This window comes from Narcine bancroftii, chromosome 14 (genome assembly GCF_036971445.1).
Source record: "Narcine bancroftii isolate sNarBan1 chromosome 14, sNarBan1.hap1, whole genome shotgun sequence".
In the NCBI taxonomy this organism is placed as follows: domain Eukaryota; kingdom Metazoa; phylum Chordata; class Chondrichthyes; order Torpediniformes; family Narcinidae; genus Narcine; species Narcine bancroftii.
The window spans coordinates 45,365,509-45,380,525 of record NC_091482.1 but is presented as its reverse complement, the minus strand read 5'-3'; the positions used below and the strand labels follow the sequence as shown (position 1 = coordinate 45,380,525).

General features: G+C 48.1%; 1 protein-coding gene across 4 annotated transcripts in view; it reads right to left on the bottom strand.

Moving 5' to 3' along the window:
* cgnl1 (cingulin-like 1) overlaps positions 1-14,649 on the bottom strand; it is a 185,005-nt gene extending 170,356 nt beyond the window's left edge. For 2 of the 4 annotated variants that reach the window (XM_069911434.1, XM_069911436.1), the window contains exon 1: positions 14,528-14,647. The gene's annotated coding sequence lies outside the window, so the exon portion shown is untranslated. Of the gene's footprint in view, positions 1-14,125; positions 14,478-14,527 lie in introns of those variants that run through there. The other 2 variants (XM_069911437.1, XM_069911435.1) reach the window with 2 other exon arrangements.
* Between the last annotated feature and the right edge of the window lie 368 nt (positions 14,650-15,017).

Genomic DNA, 15,017 nt, shown 5'->3' with positions numbered 1-15,017 from the left:
CTCAAGGTAAAAAAAACAATGCTGGAGAAACTCAGCAGGTCAAACAATGACCTTTACAGAGAAAAGGTACAGAACCAACGTTTCAGACAAGTCCATCATCAAGGTCTGAGGAAAATGTAGGCAGGCGCCCGCACTACCAATAAGTGGTCATTCTGCCGCGCCCACAGGAAATAAGAACCTCAGAGCTGTATGCATGTAGCCTGACAAGAAATCTGAATCCATATTTCAATACACAAATAAAGTTTAGGGCCACACTTTCTCAAATAATTACGAAACTGTACAATTTAGCTCAAAACCTACATTTTAAATGTAAAGAACTTTTCCCGCACAATGTACAATCTGTTAAAGATCACTCAAGATCTTCTTTTCCGCTTTAAACCAATCGCCCATTCATAATTTATTCGTGCGTAACAGCAAAGACGTGCAACATAAAAATAAGCCGGCTTTGAGACTCAGTTAGCTACAGGGTCAACATCATCCTGTTCATCGGATGCAATCAGATAAGGTTATAAAAGTTTCATCTTAAATTTAAAAGAAAGTTTAGCACTACGCTTGTAATGCAGGGTTAATTATAAATTTGATCCAGTTGAAACATGGAAAGTCCACCCAGAGTCTCCAGAATGATCTCAGATCACGGGGCAAGATGCCTCAGGCCAAGATGCAGAGAAGCGTTTTCACTGAGAGGGTGGTGAGTCTGTGGAATTTACTCCACAAAGGCCAACAGAAGCCAATTCACTGAACAGATCTCTAGATACAAAGATCAAGGGGGGGTGGATGAGGAGCCCTGGGCAATACTTAGTTCCCCCCACTCGATTCCTTGTGGGCCCGTGGCTGCATAATCACACTCAGCTCCAACTCAATCTACAAATGGCACCACCACTCAATCTACAAATGGCACCACCACTCAATCTACAAATGGCACCACCACTCAATCTACAAATGGCACCACCACTCAATCTACAAATGGCACCACCACTCAATCTACAAATGGCACCACCACTCAATCTACAAATGGCACCACCACTCAATCTACAAATGGCACCACCACTCAATCTACAAATGGCACCACCACTCAATCTACAAATGGCACCACCACTCAATCTACAAATGGCACCACCACTCAATCTACAAATGGCACCACCACTCAATCTACAAATGGCACCACCACTCAATCTACAAATGGCACCACCACTCAATCTACAAATGGCACCACCACTCAATCTACAAATGGCACCACCACTCAATCTACAAATGGCACCACCACTCAATCTACAAATGGCACCACCACTCAATCTACAAATGGCACCACCACTCAATCTACAAATGGCACCACCACTCAATCTACAAATGGCACCACCACTCAATCTACAAATGGCACCACCACTCAATCTACAAATGGCACCACCACTCAATCTACAAATGGCACCACCACTCAATCTACAAATGGCACCACCACTCAATCTACAAATGGCACCACCACTCAATCTACAAATGGCACCACCACTCAATCTACAAATGGCACCACCACTCAATCTACAAATGGCACCACCACTCAATCTACAAATGGCACCACCACTCAATCTACAAATGGCACCACCACTCAATCTACAAATGGCACCACCACTCAATCTACAAATGGCACCACCACTCAATCTACAAATGGCACCACCACTCAATCTACAAATGGCACCACCACTCAATCTACAAATGGCACCACCACTCAATCTACAAATGGCACCACCACTCAATCTACAAATGGCACCACCACTCAATCTACAAATGGCACCACCACTCAATCTACAAATGGCACCACCACTCAATCTACAAATGGCACCACCACTCAATCTACAAATGGCACCACCACTCAATCTACAAATGGCACCACCACTCAATCTACAAATGGCACCACCACTCAATCTACAAATGGCACCACCACTGTTGGCCAAAAACTGGATGTGAGGGAGAGGGGGTGGGGGGGTGGGGGATGTTCCAGGGAGGTAAAGGGAGATTGGGAATCTGGCTGAATGGGGCCAGAACAACAACCTTGCTCAATATCACCAAAGCCAGATTCCCAATCTCCATCCTGTATCCTAACAGAGGGGAGGGACCTCATGTCTGTCTGCATTGATGGGATGGAAGTGGATAGAGTCCGAACCTTCACGTTCCTGGGAGTCCATACCTCAGAGGTCCCCTCCTGGAGGCAACTGTGATGAAGGCTCACCAACGCTCTACTTTCAGAGAAGATTTGGCCCGTCATTGGATGTTCTATCAAACTTCTGCAGGTGTTTTGTAAAATGAATAGTGGCAGGTTGCATCACACCCTGGTTTGGGAATTTAAATGCCCAGGAATACAGAAGACTGCAGAAGGCAAACACAGCTGGTCCATCATAGGCTCAGACCTGAAGATATCTCAGCATCCAATATCACACAGGATCTCCTTCACCTTGATCACAGCTTTTCACTGCTCCCTTTGGGCAGAAGGAACAGAAGCCTGAAGACCTACACCTCTGGGTTCAAAAACAGTTTCTTTCCAACAGACATCAGACCTCCCCTCATGACACAAATCACAGGATGCTCACACACCTGCCTACATTTTGCTCACGTCTTGCTGAAAGGCTCGAGCCTGAAACGTTGGTTTTGTATGTAGCAAAGATAAAGTGCACTGTTTGACCAGCGTTGTGTTTTTACTGTAGATTTCATTACATATCTAAATGTTCACCTCAGGGTCCAATATTAATCATTAAACTAATAGTGTCCTGGTTATTTTGTTGTGAGCCAAAACATTAAAATTTGCTTGCTCAAAATAGATTGCAACTGGAACAGAGATGAAGGTTATCAAATTCACTCAAAACCGATCCCACCACATACTAGTTCTGGTATAGTCCATTCCTTGGTTCTTGGAGCAGTGCTGGTGTATCTCACCCGTGAAGAACACAAGAAATAGTAGCAGGGATCGGCCATCCGGCCTGTCGAGCCTGCTCCGCCGTTCAATGATCTGATGATGGGCTCATCTCCATCGACCTGCCTTTTCCCCATATCCCTTCATTCCCCTACTATGTAAAAAATCTCTCCTACATTGCCTTAAATATATTTACTGATGTCACCTCCACAGCTTCAATGGGCAGCAAGTTTCACAGATTCACCACCCTCTGGGAAAAGCAATTCCCCCCCATCTCCATCCTAAATCTACTACCCTGAATCTTAAGGTTATGTCCCCTAGTTCTGGTCTCCTCCACCAATGGAAACAACTTACCCACCTCTATCCAAGATGCATATGGAAAGAAACCCATTAATCTGCATCTCTGTCAAAAGGGGGCATGCAAACGCACGTAACCGGACTCAAGATTTATTCACAGAGCAGCAACAATGAGTCTTTCCAAACCGTCACAGTACAAAGTCAAACAGTGCAAGAGACAAAACAGAACGTCCAGCAATTCAGCCAGTATCTCATCTGCATTAATTCAGCAAAACAAAACCTCACAGCAACTTCTCGATCACAGCTGTAGCAACACTGGGAGAATTTCTGCTGCTCCCATTTGGCTGCTTTCCATTTAAACTGAAGTAGCCCTCGATGAAAACTGTTCACCACATCCTCAGAATCAGAATTTATTGTCCTGAACAAGTCACAAAATTCATTGTTTTGTGGCAGCGTCACAGTGCCAACATTCATCTAAACCACCTAACAACAATAAATAGAAATGCCACAAGTCAAAGTAAGGCAGCATCATTCAGGAATTTGATGGCGGAGGGGAAGACGCTGTCCTTGTGCCGTCTTCAGGCTCCTGTATCTTTTTCCTGATGGTAGCAGAGTGAAGAGGGCACGGCCTGGGTAGTGGGGGTCCTTGAGGATAGAGGCTGCTTTCTTAAGACAGCGTCTCTTGTGCATGTCCTCGCTGGAGCGAAGTCTGGTGCCTGTAGGGGTCTGGTGTTCCTCAAGCTTGGTGATGTGGGACAGAGCTCCCCATTTGGCTGCTTGCCAATTCAACTGAAGTAGCCCTTGGTGAAGGCTGTTCAGCACCACCTACTCCTCAAGGGTGATGTGGGACAGGGGTCCCACCAGCCAAGCTGCCTCGGCATAGACAATTCAGGGAACAGCAGGCAGTAAGCAATGGATTACCACCAGAAGTATCCATTTGAATTGAGACACAATTAGCATGGATCAACCAACCATTCTGTATGTTTTTGCCCACAGGCAATAAATACAATTGTGCAGAATAGTCATCTGATATTGGAAGCACAGCTCTCATAGTTCTTCTTCTCTGGCTTGGCTTCGCGGATGAAGATTTATGGAGGGGTAAATGTCCACGTCAGCTGCAGGCTCGTTGGTGGCTGACAAGTCCGATGCGGGACAGGCAGACACGGTTGCAGCGGTTGCAAGGGAAAATTGGTGGGTTGGGGTTGGGTGTTGGATTTTTCCTCCTTTGCCTTTTGTCAGTGAGGTGGACTCTGCGGTCTTCTTCAAAGGAGGTTGCTGCCCGCCAAACTGTGAGGCGCCAAGATGCACGGTTTGAGGCGATATCAGCCCACTGGCGGTGGTCAATGTGGCAGGCACCAAGAGATTTCTTTAGGGAGTCCTTGTACCTCACAGATCAATGCTACCTTAAAGGCATGGGGATTATTTGTCTGAAACCCATCAGGCAAATTCTATAACTTTGAATCATGCCCATGATTGATTTATTTAACTGCAATTTATTTAATTGCAATAACTTTTTTTTTGATTTTTTTATTACCTCAGCTCTAATTCAAAAACATGTGACAAGAACGACTTAGGAGTAATAACGTCCACGAGAAGCATCCAGGCACACTCTGTGAACACAGATGCTCAATCCAAGTGACTTGTAGACTTTGAAACCCACTTGAACTGAATTGCAGATTAACCCTGTTATCCAGGACACTCTGCTTTTGTTTTTTGATGAACAAACTTCTATAGCTTATTGTTTAAGGGAAACTGCCTGTGTCGGTGTTACGTGTCACGGGATTACGTACAGCCCAGGCCCTCCAGCTCCTGATATGCTGACCCTATGTAAATCTATTCCACAGCAATCTAACCCTTCCCTACCTCACACCCCTAACCCTCTATTATTGTTACATCCAAGTGCTGATCAAAGAGTCTTTTAAATGTTCCTTTTTTTAAAAAAAAATTAGATACAGCAGGCCCTGTCGGCCTGTGGCGCCCAATTACACCCCAATTGACCTACAAGTTAATGAAGGGTGGGAGGAAACTGGAGCTCCTGGAGGAAACCCAGGACACGGGGAGAAACTCCTCACAGACAGCGTCTGATTCAAACCCCGATCACTGGCGCTGTAATGGTGTTGCGCTAACCGCGCCCCCCCCCCATTTTACCGGCCTCCACCACCACTCCCAGTAGTGCACATCCGGCACCTGCCACTCTTCAATTAAAAACTTACCTCTGACATCTCCCCTCAACTTACCTTAAACCGACATCCTTGGTCATCTGCTATTGTAGCCCTTGCTATTGCCCACCCTATCTAAGTCCCTCAGAGTTCTGTATACCTCTATTAAGCCATCTCAAGTGCTCGGCAAACGGATGCAAGCAGTTGGTCATCTGTTTCAATTCTCCATCCCATTGCCTTGCTGACAGGTCTGTCCATGGTCCCATTCACTGCCAGACTGACACCACCTGCAGAATGAAGGGCCTCCACCTCATCTTCCACCTGGGCACCCTCCAACCAGATGGCACTAACAGTTTCCTGAATGTTTACTCTGTGACCCAATGCATTTCTACTTGAACATGTGATGAAAACAAGTTTTGATTTGGTACATTTCTTTTTCAGCTTGAATCAGCAAAGTGTGCTTAAATGTGGGTTGACTTACCAGGATAGCACGTTGTTTATGGATTACACAAAACTGCTGGAGAAACTCAGCAGGTCAGGCAGCGCCCTTTACGTAGCAAAGGTAACAATAAATAACCAACAGTTCGGGCCCGAGCAATTCATCAAGGTTGAGCAAAAAGGCAGGCGTCAGAATTAAAAGGTTAGGGGGAGGAACACAGAGCCACAGGCAAGTGGTCACAGGTGGGAGGGGGAAGGGGGTGGCTCTCTGAATGGAGAGAGGGAAGGGGGCAAGAGCTAGAGGAAAGGAGGGATGGGAAGAGAGGAAGAGGCCTAACAGAAACTGGAGGTCAATGTTAATGCCATCCAGTTGGAGAGTGTCCAGATGGATTACAAGCTGTTGTTCCTCCAATCTGCTGGTGCACGAGGCCATGGACGCATGTCAGCATAGGAGTGGGGCACAGAATTGTAATGGGTGGACTCTAGGAGATCCCCACCTTTTCTGCGGGCAGGGTGGAGGTGCTCAACAAAATGCTTTCCCAGTCTGCGTCTAGTCTACCTGAAGTCGAGGGCCACAATGAAAGCACCAGGCGCAGGATTTGACCCTCTCAGGTTCACAAATTGCTGGCGTCCATTCTAGCTATGCCTCTCATAATGAAGTCACCTCTCACCCTCCATCGCTCCAAAGAGCAAACCCCCTAGCTTCAGAGTCACTCGGAGATCCAAAATGGAGGGTTCGAGGACCACCATGCAGGGACAAGGGCATACCCAATGTGGCCCTCATCCTGAAGACTACCATCGTGTGTGGCTGCAACAGGCTGTGTGTGGAACCAAAATACGAAGGCATCAAGTGCCACTGTGCTGAGTTCTACCGGACCCAGGGGTTGGGCCTGGCCCCGTTGCTGCACAATGTCCCAGTCAGCTGCACAATGTCCCAGTCAGCTGCACAATGTCCCAGTCAGCTGCACAATGTCCCAGTCAGCTGCACAATGTCCCAGTCAGTCAGCTGCACAATGTCCCAGTCAGTCAGCTGCACCTTGCAGCAACACCTATCCTCAGTGGAAATGTTTTTTCCAGGAATACAACCTTGACCGCAAGTCCACCAGGCAGTGGTCAGCGCAGAGTGTCCTGCAGATGAGGACTCAATGGATACTGTGGGGTGGTTCCCTGAACAAACCGTCCAGGTCGTCTGGCAGAATGCCTCATTGGCAGGGCCTGGCTGGCGGTGAGAGGAGTCCGTCAAGTCGGATCCTTCCCTTGCCGATGGAACATGAGCCAGAAAGAGACAACTGCAGTGGAGAGGAGATAGTCGCTCATCACCTTGCAGGCTGTGGATGTCCTTGAAAGGAAGGCCTCACCCTGGGAGCAGAATCAGGCCCAAAACATTGATTTGCCTTTTACTTCCAACGGATGCTGCGTGACCTGTTGAGTTTCTCCAGCATGTCTCTGTGCTGCAGTACATTCATGCCTTTATATTCCAGTCCTCTCAAAGTGAATGCTAGCTCTGCACTTGCCCACCGCTGCCTCAACTGTATGTATATCCATCCATTCACCCATCACTGGCTTCACTGACAAACAAACTTTGCAATGCCTAAAATTAAAGTTCAAAGGTTCCTACTGTTTTGCCCGTCAATCACACTGTACATTTTTTAGAAAGCTCATATAATTGTATTGTGGCGGCCCTTCGCAGCTCCCCCATGAAGGACGAACGCGACAGTCCAGCAGGCTGCACGAGGCCCGCGGCGCTGCCCTCCAATTGGCTATAACCAAAAGAGCTCAACTGGCCTATCAGGGAAAGCGGATTACAAACACACCAATCAGTGCCAAGAGGACTTTGACCACGGCCCTCAGTTTGAGAATAAAAGCAGGGCTGTGAGTCCAATAAAGTTATCAGTGTTAACTACACTCAACTAGGGTTTGTGTTGTTCTTTCTGGAAACAGCGTGCTCTTTCTGAGCTAACCTGCATGCAGCTATAATTTCTCCTATGTTAATAGGCTCACAGAGCCATAGCTGGTAGCAGCTAGCGATAGTATTATATTAAAGTTCTGTTGGTCGCCACAGTTTTGTAACGTAATGCCAAACTATTTCCCAAACTTGTTCAGAAGATAGATGTCAACATATATCCCCAGATTTTCTAATATGACACTCAAAGAGTGATTAATATCAGGCAATGGACAAATGCAACCTTAAACTAAAAAAAAACTCCATCCTGCCACTGGGGCTACGCTGTTCCAGCATCAAGTTCGAGGAAAGTTTGACCTGAAATAGAGGGTCAAGAAATTATTCCATCTCCACAGTGGTCAAAACTGGCGCAGGGAAGTTAAATCCAATCAAGACAGCTCCTCACACAAAAAAAATGCAAAGCCCGAGATGGTTAATGCAGCACTGTTACACCGGCAGGGACCCAAATTCAAATCCAGCATTGTTTGTAAGGAGTTTTCACGTTCTCCCCACGACTTTCCTCCCACCCGTCCCACCCCCCAAAAACACACAGACTTGGTGGGTTAATTGGGCGTAAAACAGGTTGCAGATCTTGTACTGCGTCATTAAAACTTTTATAAAGACAGGTAGAATAGCATGTTTGGAAAGATTAATTATACAAAACGAGTTCTAATGTGTAATTCAGGAGCTGCAGTGTAGGGATTAGAAACATTGATCTGAATAAATGTGAACTGGATAGTAACAACAGCCGATCAACGGCAGACTCCAAGAGACAGAATTAGCAGTCATTTAGAAAATTCTCCAACGCTTACAAAAAGCCTACATGGGGTCTACACGTCCAAATTGGTGTTCGATAGAGTAACAGAAAGAGTTGATGCAAGAAAGGTGGCTGAAGTAGGAGTATATGAATGTCCAAAAGGCCACGTGTAGTAAAGTCATCAGGCCTAAAGGTCAGAAGCATCAGTGGTAGAAAATGGGACAGGGCATCCGTGACCGCGGTGGGTGTAAAATAGGTCATGATTTCCAAACCCACAGATACAAAGCAGGAAGGTGTGGTTAACTGGGAGTAAATAGACCAAGAGGACACGCTGGTGGAATAGGCAGATGAATTTAAGGCCACGATGTGTGAACTATTACAATTTGGACAATTGATTATGAGCTGTGCATCATAACCTGGAGGGGACAATTCAAACAGGGGGATAAGTGAGGCAGTGCTAGTTGGAAGTGATTGGGAAAGTGATTGAAGCACTCCAGACATTAGACCTCACCTTTTAATTATAGGCACAGAATGCAAGAACAAGTCAAGGTGAACCTTGATGAAACACTGATTTTGCCAAGAGCAAAGCCCAACTCTGAGCTCTGCACTTTGGGTAAAGCAAAGCTGCACGGAGCCAGAGCATGGTGCCGGCCTCCTTCCGAGCTGCAACATCTGGGAAATCAGGCGCCTCCTCTCCCTTTCAGATCAAGGACAGCACTGAGAAGGCGATGATCACTGCAACTGCTCCTGGTTCCCCTAAATGCATTGAATGCCGAGTGCGTGAGATCAGTTTGGCAGAAAGACAAACATACAATTTCCCTTTTATAAAGAACGAACAAACTAAACAGGTTTTATGACAATCCTGCAACTTTCATTCTCTCGAGTCACCTAAAACAAGATTTCCACATTCAGACGGTATTTTTTCAGTATTTCCAGATTATTGGTACAACATTCAAATCTATACACTTCCACAAACTGCAATCGGCAGGGGACAGGAGTCACAAATAAAGCAAAATTTCCTTCTTTACGCCTGTTAGTTTGGCTCAGACAGAACAGGTTAACAGGATGCCCCGACAGCACAGGAAAAGGTGCCTGGTGGCCATTCATTAAGATCATAGGTGATCCAACACACCAATGGCATCATAAAGAAAGCACGTCAGCGCCTCGACTTCCTCAGGAGTTTGCAGAGGTTTGGTATGACACCAGAAACCCTGGAAAATTTCTAGAGAGGAAAGTGCACTGACCGGCTATATCACAGTCTGGTATGGGGATACCAATACCCCTAAGCGTAAAGCCCTCCAAAAGGTAGTGGACACCCTAGGACATCACAGGCAAAACCCTCCCCACTATTGAGAACATCCACAGGGAACGCTGCTGTTGGAGGGCAGCATCAGTCATCAAAGATCCACGCCACCCAGCACACGCCCTATTCTCACTGCTACCATCAGGAAAGAGGTACAGGGGCCACCAGACTCGCACCATTAGGTTCAGGACCACCTGCTGCCCCTCCACCATCAGACTCCTCAACGACAAACTCAATCAGGGACTGCACTTTAATTATTTTTTTTATTCTCTCTGTATTGCACATTTTGTTTACATTTGTTATCTGTTTACAGTTCTTTATTTGTTTACATGTTTACACTGTGTAGTTTTTGCATCATCAATAAATGGTAATTCTGGCTCGCCCATAGGAAAAAGAATCTCAGGTTGTATGTGATGTCATGTACGTACTGACAATAAATCTGAATCATTCACGTCAGCGCCACTTTCCCGCACTAACCCCATCTCCCTTGGTCTCGGGTACATCCCAATATCTTTCATCTTAATCTTGAATAAGATCAGTGACTCCACTGCTTCCTTCACAGATAACCCCAAATCAGATGTGAAGGGGGTGCACATTGATGGGAGAAAGGGTGGAAGGGGAAAGGAGTGCAAAAGAAGTGGCCTCCAACTAAACATTGCACGTCCAAACTCCCACCATCTCAAAGATCGTCAAGAAGATATGGGAGCCCGTTGATCTCTTCCATATCTCAGAGCCACCGCTCATCAAAGGCAGACATCGACCATCGAATTCACCAGCACCTCCAGCGCATCACACAGCCTCTGAACAACTGAGGATGTTCTCAGTGAACTAAACCTGGCGCTCTGCTCATGGTCTCCCGGAGAATAGTTCCTACTTTCAATGAAGACATGAACAAGCAAGCACTTCGCCCCAAAGGAGATGTAGCCCCAATATTGTCTCCAGAAAATGGACCTTATCAATTGGGTAGGAGGCAAGCTAATGAGTTTTTTTTTTAAAACTTTAACAGGCCCTTCTGAGCCACGAGCCCATACCACCCAATTGCGCTCATCCTTCCAAACCAAACACATTTTTGGAACATGGGGGGGAAGCCGGAGGAAATCCACATGGTCATGGAGAGAACGTACAAACTCCTATGGACAGCAGAATATTGGGACATGGGTCACTTGCACCATAATAACACTGTGCTAATTGATATGCTAACCATGCTGGATTTCTCATCTGACAAAATATTCAGCCTATCATGCCCGCCAGCTCACACACAGGGGCGTCTCTAGGGTTGGTGTCACCCAGTGTGGTAACTCATGGTGTCACTCCCCCTCCTCCTTTTCCTTCATTCTCAAAAAAACATGAATCCATTCACAAACGCTAATGACCACAATATTGTGGCTGAAGCCCCAGAAAATATGACAAAAATAGCGACTAGAAAAACACCAGGCAGCAACGACAACAACATGGCGTGCAGACGAAACCACGCGATTTGAAGCGTCGTTGTAATTGGGTAATAACGACTACTCTGACTTGCGGAGCACATTAGAAGGTTCAAAAAGTAAATGAACATAAAGTTTTAGCCTTGTAGGTGCATTACAACTAACTACAGGGATTTTTTTCATATAATATAAAAAAAATAATTAATTTCTGCTGAAACACTGGAAACATTTTTAGACAGTTATTCTGGTGTCACCCCCCTCTGGTGACGCCAGTGCTCCCACAGCATTCCCATTCGTTCAGAACCCACCACCCCATGTTTCCTTCTCTCATCTACCCACCCATTCTCCCAAAATTCTCCTTCCCCCCCCCCCCCCACACCAGGGGCAATTCGCAGTTGCCAAATTGACTTGTGTTAAGATATGGGGGTGGGGGGGGGGGGGAAGGAGAATTTCGGGAGAATGGGTGGGTAGATGAGAGAAGCAAGCTCCAAGCAAACAAGATAAGAGTTCCGAACGCAACCCAGGTGACCAGAGCTGGGAAACGGCAGCATTGCCTGCTGTACCACCGATCCTCCCCAGAAGCAACAGCAAATTTCTGGTTATACTCAGTCAGTTCCAGTGGGGAGGAAGTTGTGGTCTGGTGGGGGGGGGGTGTCACATCATCCACGTGATACCAGGTTCCCAAAGTAGATAGAGTCAACAAGAAAGTTTGCAGATGCTGGGGTCAATTGCAGGCATAAAGGTATTTGAGAAAGTCCGCAGTTCTTGCAGCCCCCACAGGAAGGGAAAGACAGCCAAGGGTTCAGGCCTCAGCCCTTCTTCAGGTGCATCAAAAATCAGACAGATGTCTAAACAAAATGGTGAGGGGATAAGGGAAAGGAGAGGAGGAGCAGGAGAAAGCTGATGGTGGAGAGGGTAGAATGATAGCTCTGACCAAAGGAAGGGAAAGGATGGGGAGCTGGTGGGAGATGGTGATGAGGAAATGAGAAAGATGGGGAGGGAGAGTTTTCCATGATGAGGGATTGCTTTCCATGACCTAACCTCGAAAGGTAACATCTTCGCTGACTTGTATGAATCCACAGTTAGCATAGCGATTAGGGCAATGCTGTTACGGCGATCAGGACCAGAGTTCAAATCCCACACTGTAAAGAGTTTGTACATTCTCCCTGCATCTGCTTGGGTCTTCTCTGGGGGCTCCGGTTTCCTCCCACTGTTCAAAATGTACCGGGGTTGTAGATAATTGGGCAGCACGGACTCGAGGGCCAAAAGGGCCTGTTACTATGCTGGATCTCTAAATTTTTTTTTAAATTTAAATCCTTGCCCACAATCACACCAAATGGAGCAGATACAAGACACAGAAGACATGGGTCCATGCACAAACCATCGAAAGGCACTCCCACCCAAACTCACCTATGGGTGAGTTTTTACAGACACATGCTTTGCAACCCAGAGTGAAGCAAGTCCTGGGGATTCTCCAGGAAGTGAAGGGTGGCTTTTGTTTAAAGCTCACTCACACTCTCCCTTTTCTCTCTGGAATGCACTGATTGCTGGCCAGGGAATTGGAGCATGCATGCCTGCCACCTTCCCCTGGAGCCATCCTCATGTAAACTTGACACTCAGGCTTCTGCACTGCAGGGGACATCACAAGGAACCCTGACCTCCTGACAAATGTTCACTGATGCTTGTAGGGGGAATCCAGGGTTTCTATCAGTTGTAGCAAAGCAAGCTAACACTTCCATAACCCAAGGACTCTGACCAATTTTTCTTTCCCCAAGATAGACTTTACTCACACTAAATTAACGATTAAAAGGAAAACCATTCCCACTCTTCACACCCTTAGAGTCATGACCATACATTTCCATCACTGTACATTTCTACTCACACCACTGTGGCCGCTTGCTGTTACTCCTGCCTGTATTGTTTGAGGGACTTACCCCCCCCCCACCCCATTCTCAGCCCTTCAGTACCCAGTAATGGGAGGATTCTACAATGTGGTCCTTCCCCCATAGCACCCTCGTGAATGTCGGCAGCATTCCCTCCCTGACATCTCCGTGTGCTGGAAGCCCAACAGGTCTCAGGAAGACCAAAGTCCGTCTTTCACTGGGTGGATGGTCTTCCAGCTGTTCTGGGTGTCTGACTCTAGGCGCGTCCCTGGGAACAGCCCCCGAGATCAGACACAAACTGCTCACAAGGTTCCTGAAACCCCCCCCCCCCCTCAAGCTCTGGTTGTGTCCCCTAAAGTGCCATCCTATGGCCCTCTGGGGGCATCCTGCACTGTCAAAACCCCAGGCTTGTCCAAGTGACCGAATTCAGTTCATAACCAGGAGTAAAATGCCAAAGTCTGCAAACACCGTGGTTGAAGTAAAAACACAAAGCTGGAGAAACTAGCAAAGGTAAACCTACCAGCACAGTACAGGCCCTTCAGCCCACCATGCTGTGCTGTCCCACATGTACCAACAAAAGATACTAAACCTTGCCTCAATGATAACCCTCTATTTTTCTTCCGTCCATGTGCACAAGAGACTCTTAAATGCCTCTAATGTTTCAGCCTCCACCACCAGCCCCTGGCAAGGCATTCCAGCCACCTTCAACTCTCTGAGTACATAAGAAAAAAAAACTTGCCCTTGATGTCTCCCCTAAACGTCCCTCCCTTCACTTTGCACAAATGTCCTCTGGTGTTTGGTCTTCCTGCCCTGGGAAACAGGCACTGGCCGCCCACCCTCCCTCTGCCTCTCAGAATCTTGTAGACCTCTATTAAATCTCCCCTCATCCTTCTACTGTCCAAAGAGAAAAGTCCCAGCCCCTCAAGACTTTCCCATCCAGGCAGCATCCTGGTAAATCTCCTCTCCACTGGACACAGAGATTTGGGACAAGCCCGGAGCGCTGGTACATGCACCCCTTACCTTTCCTTCCTTGGTCTTTGCCACATAAAGGAGACTGTTGGACCTGCTGGGTTTCTCCAGCTCAGTTTATTCACCATCAAACCGGCATTCAGATTTTTACAAAACTTTTATTTGACAAGTCCCCTCAACTTTCCCCGTTTCCCGGGAAAGTGGGAGGACGTGGAGCTGCCGGCCGTCCTGGCGAACGATCCCAGCGCTGCTCCGCGGGACGGGCGCTGCAGCTGAGCCAGGGTGGAGTGGGGGGGGGGGGGGGGGGGGCTGTCCCGCAGCCTCCCCCGGGAGGGGGTGGGGAGCTAGGCTGCGTTTCCCTCCCAGAGCAAACCGAAGCGGCCCCGTCCCGCAGCTGGGGTCCGGGGTGGAAGGAAAGGGGAGACCCTGCCCGGGGACCCGGAGCTCACTCACCCCGTGTGTCCGGCTGCGGAGCCGCCACGGCCGGGAAAACCCCGCGGTCTCACCGCCCACTCACTCCGTCCGCCCGCGATCAACTCCGCTGGGTCCCGGGACGGGGCGGGACCACAGACACCGGGGCGGGGCTAAATGCATCATGGGCGGGGCTACATAAACCGGGGAAAGGCAGTCAGTCCGTCCCCATCTCCAGTGGTCACACTCCATCCCGGGGGGGGGGGGTCAATCCATACCTCATGCAATCAGTTCCTCCCCCACCCCGCGATCAGTCTCCACCCCACTAGCAATCAGACTCCTCCCCTGGTGGTCAGTCTCCCCCACCCCCTCCCAGTGCTCAGTCTCCACTCCCTGGCACTCAGTCTCCCCCCCAACCCCTCTCCCAGTGCTCAGTCTCCACTCCCTAGTGCTCACTCTCCCTCCCCCCCGCCACCAATGCTCAGTCTCCACTCCCTGGCACTCAGTCTCCCCCCCAACCCCTCTCCCAATG